Source organism: Phaethon aethereus (genome assembly GCF_964289735.1).
Source record: "Phaethon aethereus genome assembly, chromosome: 1".
Taxonomy (NCBI): Eukaryota; Metazoa; Chordata; class Aves; order Phaethontiformes; family Phaethontidae; genus Phaethon; species Phaethon aethereus.
Genome location: NC_138575.1, coordinates 153714381 through 153720884, shown reverse-complemented (window position 1 = coordinate 153720884; position 6504 = coordinate 153714381).

Below are 6504 nucleotides of genomic sequence, written 5' to 3'. Positions count from 1 at the left end.
TCCTTTTCCGGCTCCGCAGATGCCGTCTCTCGTCCGGGACCTGACGGAGAGGAAATATTTCATAACCCGGGGGTTTCGCAGGGGCTTTGTTCAATGAAACCGCGGGAGCGGACCCGCAAAGCCAAGCGCAAAAGCCTCATTTCTGCAGCCCGTCGTACGGCGAGCCAGCAAATCCTTAGCCCTACCCAGCGTGAGTAACTCTACACCCAGAAAAACAGATGCTGCCACAGGGGTGTTTATTTACTTAATAACTTGTAAATTAATATATTTTCCTGCCTTTTTCTGATATGCTGGAGTCGGCCTCCCTTTCGGGGACCAGTCAGAAGGAAAGCCTGTAATAAAAGGAGTTTCCAAACTCTGTAAACACTAGAATGACAGGTTAGGCAGTAAGGAATCTAGCCAAATGCAGGCAACCTCTCCCGTTTCTAATTATGCCCCTACGGCGATATTTTGTCAACAGCTTTCTTACTCCGTTCACCTATTACAAGAATGTTTTGCTAATTCACTGCACCCCTGGATAAACACCGAGCGAAGTACCAGCTTCAATCCCACGCCTCTTACTGCCTGGCAAAGACTGACTTTTTCCTAAGGCCGAGCTCAGGCGCAGCCTGAGTCTGGACTCTGGAAGGAAACTCTTTTGGAAGATGCATTTAAATGGCAACCTGTGAGCCTAAGAAAGCTCACGTATGAAGAAATCTGACTTAGTAAGAACGAAGCTTTCTTAACACCAACCTTTCAAACTTGACACTTGTGCGATGATGTGCTTCATTCTGTTATTGCAGTTTTTTCTGTGCTTCTGCCTTGCAGCACAAGAAGGGGCTCCGTAGTCTTGCAGCCTTTTAAACCTGTTCTGCCCACAAACACGTCGCTGTGTAGGCTCAACATCTTCCTTCAAGGGGGCTGCTGAGACTGACTCAGATGGTGGTTCCAAGTTACCGTCCACGCTGTCCTAAAGGCTCACAAATTACTACTGCTTTACAGGTAGGAATACAAACGTAAATATAAGGTAGATAGGTAGATAAACAGAAAGCTTTGATTGGCTTGACTGTAATTTTGAGAAAGGGTAGTTGTGGGAAGGTCTTTGTTTTTCTTTGCTCTTTTCCAGAAAGCAATACTGATTGCAATTTGGATGGAAAAGGCCAGCATGTAAAGGATGCATTCTCCTATCACCCGGAGCGATAAAGCAGTTCATCACAGACTGAATTATTGACACGCGTAGAAGTATCGCTGTACTTCACAAGAAACCTTAACACAGTTTCAGAACACAGATAAGCGTCACCATTCCTACACTACGTTATAAGAAATAAGGTGCCAAAGTGGGGGAAGTAGCCTCTGTTAGTACACTCTTGTTTTAAAGATTCGGGTTGGGGTAACAGAATTGTTGAATATTAAGAAGAGGACACTGAGAGTGTGTCTTCATTGCTAGGAAGGAACAATTCTGAACTGAAAAAGCAGAAAAAAAGGGCAATTATGGAGTAGGATAGCAGGGGCACTGTGTAGGGACCAGAGGAGGTGCAGGGCCAAGTGTTCTACAGCGGGGCCGTGGCCAACCTGCTCCAGAGGTGGCTCACCACGAGCAGGGAGGATGCCAGCCCCTCTGCCCTGCATGGCTAAGGGAAGAAGCATCACCTCCCACAACCGCGGCATTTAAGCAACGCAGAGGCCATCTTTGAGTCACCCCTGCACTGTCGGAATTACTTCAGGCCGTGCGCGTCTGGAAGCAAACGCTCAAAATGGAAAACGAAGGCCAAGGCAGCTTGCAAAAGACACGCCAGGCAGAACTGCTGATGATCACGTCCCCATCACAGGTCCACGCACCCTTCCGTGGCACCCACGGCTTCTCCGTTCCTGCCGAGCGTTACCATTTGGAAGCAGGTGGGAATGTGAGCTTGCAAAGCAAGGACGGGAGAAATCACCTACTCACTAGGCACCACGGAGTGCTAGTAAGGGCCTCATCAGCTGAAAGGTTCCTTCCTGAAAATGGGCAAAGCTATTCTTAGTTTTCCATTTATCTCCTCCTTCTGAAGGCGGCTGGCAGTTGCACTGCCCTTTTGCCTCCCGTGGACTTCACCCTGTTGCATGCACACGTGGCTGCTCATAACTCAGCCCAAGTTAGGAATAAAATCTTGGGGTTTAGGAATGAGGCTATAATGAAAACCCAGAGAAAATTTCAGAGAAGTTCTATTTTTCAGCTCTACAAAACAACATGCAACAACGAATTTTTTTTTTTTAATTTGTTAATTGCATGTGACCTCCTTTGCATGTGGTTCTTCCAGCCACTATGAGCTTTCTGGGCAGAGGTAGGTTAGGCACGCTGACATCTACCCCTATTCCCCCAAAAAAGAGACAATTATTCGTAAAATGTTATACTTGCCTGTCTTTTACACAGCCAAAATACAGTAACTCCATTAAGATGGATAAGTATTCACTTATATTCACAGTAGGGAAAAAAAACCAAGTAGACTTGGCAAAAAATGTTTGGTAAATGTAAAATCAGATAAAAAGGCAGCTTTGGTGTCCTCTCATTAGTGTCCATATGACTGCTTTCGGATGGGGAGGATCCAGAAAAAAAGGAATGGGAAGGCAGGACAGAGAAATACAGACTTCGTGTCGGTGGCAACACGCTGTTGTTTCAGCTCAACAGCATCTGAAACCCTACCTGAGCACATGAAGGCCTTCAGCAAACGTGGCTCCACCTGCCGCCCCCACCCGAGGGGATGCTAATCAATGCTCTCCACCGCCCCGGAGGGAGCTCTTGGGCTCCACAGGCGCTGTTGTCTTTTATGAATCGATGAACTGGCGAAGGCAGCACGGACTGAGACTGCTCTGTCACCGCAAGCCCTTCAGCATTTTAGGTAAAAGAGGAAGATTATACCTCAAGTACTTCACCTGCAAGAGAGTGATGCTTCTTGCCATTCCAAGACACTCAGCTCTTGATTCCAAGTTCGCCCAACCCAAGGATGCAGCGCCATGTCCTGGAACAATAAGGCTGATACCAGATGGGTCTCCTCAATGATTCAATTGTCCTCTCCAGCTCCTGGTTAGACTTGAGCCTATTCACTAAACCTTGTCAGAGTTCTGTCAGAGCTGCATCTTTGCCACTACTTAAGTGAAGGGTTTCACTTTGGCAACAGGATTTGCCTAACAACAAATAGCATAGCGTAGTTATTCCACTGCTTGTAAAAGAGGCATAAGAAAAAACACATGGAAATTTGCCAAGTATTACACACAAACCAACAAGAGGAAGTACCCCAATAGTTACACTCACTTATTAATAAAAATTTCAATGCCCTTAAGCTTCCTCAGGCCTTTCTCTTAAGGTGACCATCGTACCCACTTGTCTGAAATATGGAATTTTCTGCCTGTGGTTGTAGTGGTAGCTGCAGTTGCAGATCCCTTTGTCAACAGTTTTAAGCAAAAAGCCCGTGTTAGAGGTGTGTCATTCTCACCTAATTCTACTCAGCACACCATACATAATGCAAAGGTCAGAAAACACGTTTTGTTGGCTATTTTTTAAAAAAAAGGTCCCTCGGTTGTAAAACATTACACTTTTTCCCTTTCAGAAGGGCTGTGCCTTTTGGTATGCCAGCTGCTGCTTGGCGTCCGCTGAGGGAAGCCACTGGTGCCTGTGACTTGAAAGGAAAAGAACTTGCCATGGTTCAAGCACCAGTTTCGCTGTTGCAGGGGAAGGAAGAGAGACTCGTGTGGTACCAAGGCGGGCAGCGGTTGGTGAAACGGCTGGAGAGGGATGCCAGCTGGGAGAGTACAGAGAACAGCTTATTTATGTTGATTTAAGCTTTCAGAAGAGAATTAAGGACAGCTGAATACACACCTCTGCAGGCCTCCGCACAGACTGCCGAGCGTGCTGCTTCTGCTGCGCAGCTCGGAGCTGAGCAAGACTCTCCCTGCAGTTACAGCTCTCATTGCCAGTGCAACCCAATGCCGCAAGTTGCGGAGAGCTAGCGGGCACGTCTAGTGGGTGCAGCACTGCAGCTAAACACAGCGTGCTTCTTAAAAGCTTAAAGGTGACACAGATGAGAAAAACAGACATTACAACCTCTCAAAAATTCATGAGTTACATCCTTGCCCTCTTCTGACTGAGGGAATAATAACGCAAGACTCTAATAAATTAACCAGAAAACAAACAAACAAACAAACAAACAAACAAAATCCCACTGGCCTTTGCAAGGCTTCCAAAGCAGAAAGCTGACAAAAACCATACAGACATCTCACATGACCGACTTCAATCCTTTACGTTGACAGTCCGTTTATTACTTTTTCCATTGCCTCAAAATTTACACACGTACAGCTTACTCAGCAGCAAATCTCCCAGGTGCATTGAATGAGCAGACGCCTGCAGGTTTGTTCTCCTTAGCATGACATACATGATAAATTACATTTAAATTTAGAATTGGCAAGTACAAATCCTGTGGCTCAGTTTCAAACCCTCTAGGATGTAAAACCAAACAACTTGGCACCAAGTTTAAAAATACATACAGCATGTCTAGGAATTAATACTGTATGCACTGAACAACTTGAAGACATCTGTACCATTTAGGATCATAAACTGATCAGCCTAGGTGCCACCACTGTACCCGCTTACCTAAAAAGCATGTCACGAGTGCCCTATGAAGTGGAACAGTGTACAGAAGCAAATTATTAAATAAAGAAGTCATCATTTGAAAGCAGTTTATTTGCACTATTTTTCTGATTGTTCAAGTGTGAAGGTGTTACTCCATGCCATTATTTATGGGAATGTAAAATGCATATGTGGTTTCAAATAGGTAGAAGACTAGGAATAACAAAAGAAAAGTGTACTACATTTAGGTAGCTGGCTGATAAGGAGCAACTCCTATCTTGAGAATATTTTGCCCAGTCTTCCTCTGTTGGAAGGTGTCTTCCACAAAGGATCTTCACAGGAATGAGGCTTAAGAGTAAGTGAGTAAGTGTGTACATATAGAAACTGAAAACTGTGCCAAGCAGCTTCTTTCTTCCTCAGATTAACAAAGCAAAAAACCTCAACCCACATGCATTTTTTATGCCCTATTTATTTTAAAAGGTAGAAGGCTCATCGGGTTGATTTGAAGGCGTTCTCAACATGAACAAATGCTTCACAAGCTCTACTGCTATGAAACTATTCAGTTACATCACGTACCAATAAATTAAACTACTTCTGGTCAGGGATATTACAGCTATATATTGTAAGTGGCAATTGTGTGATTAACAAGCATTCCACTGCTTCTGGCTGGATAAATGCACTCTATGTTATGAGATGTTACATGCTCTCCAAAGTCTACAAGGACAGATATAGAAATGGCTTGTTTTGGGAACGAAGAGTAGGTAAAACAAATGTAATAAAAAGAGCATAATACTGTTTTTAAATCTCTGTTGACTTCTGTAGAATACCTGGACTTATGTACACAAACATCCTTCGAAAAACATATAGTCAGAAAGGAATAATTTGGGGTAATATTACTCCCTAACTCTACGCAGAAGAGAGAGGCATCTGATGACTGAGTCCCTGACACCTAGTGGCTGCCATGCAAGATCTAACATTGACAAATCCTACTTAGGGTTAAAAGGCTAATAATAATAAATCACTCATGGGGCATTTGTAACCTTCCTGCTATATTCTCATTAACAGAAATTCTGCTAATTTGTTCAAATTTTTCCTAGTCCTGCTTTTTAAACATCATGCCCAACTGAAATTCTCTCAAGCAGAAGAATGAAGGTAATCTTTCTGTACGCAGCACGTACATTTGCTCTTGTAGGCTGCATTGACATAAATGAAAGCTGGCTGCTTATATAAAACTCTAAATATTAGAGTTTAAGAGACTATTGTAAGCTTTTATACTCTCACAACTACAAAATAAAATAGCATGCTGTCATGCAATACTTAAATGATCTGATGTGATCCAAACAGATATAAATTAGATAACTTAATGCACTATTTTCTCAAAAATTCTTACATCTATTCAGCTCTGATTACAGAAAATATACTGATCATAGCTGTACATGATCTTTAGCAACTCTTTGTTTTAACAAACTTTCACAGTGGCTATGACAAACTCATTTTGATGAGGTAGCAACTATAAGAGCCCTGTGTGAAGGCGTGTTGAATAGTTTCTGGTAAAACTTTTTTGTGCTTAGGCATTGGAAGACACTGTTGAGAAAGACTGACCTCTCTGTTGACTACATAATCGATGGGTGGTGAAAGGGAAGAAACAAATGACTGAACAAATTCCGATTTGGTGAAAACTGGTCCAACTCCACTAGCCTTGAGATCAATGATACTGCATTAATTTACTCTTTTTTTCCCCTTAAATGAATAAAATTGAATGCACAATACATCCAGAGGCATGAATGCTTAGCATCATTAATATAAAGTCTCCTTACCCCTAACTACTCGTCCAAAGTGGAAGCCAAATAGTTAAGTCTTTGGGCTTATTCACATTTATTTTCTGTGGAAGTGCCAGAATTTGCATTATAACTATATTGCATTTA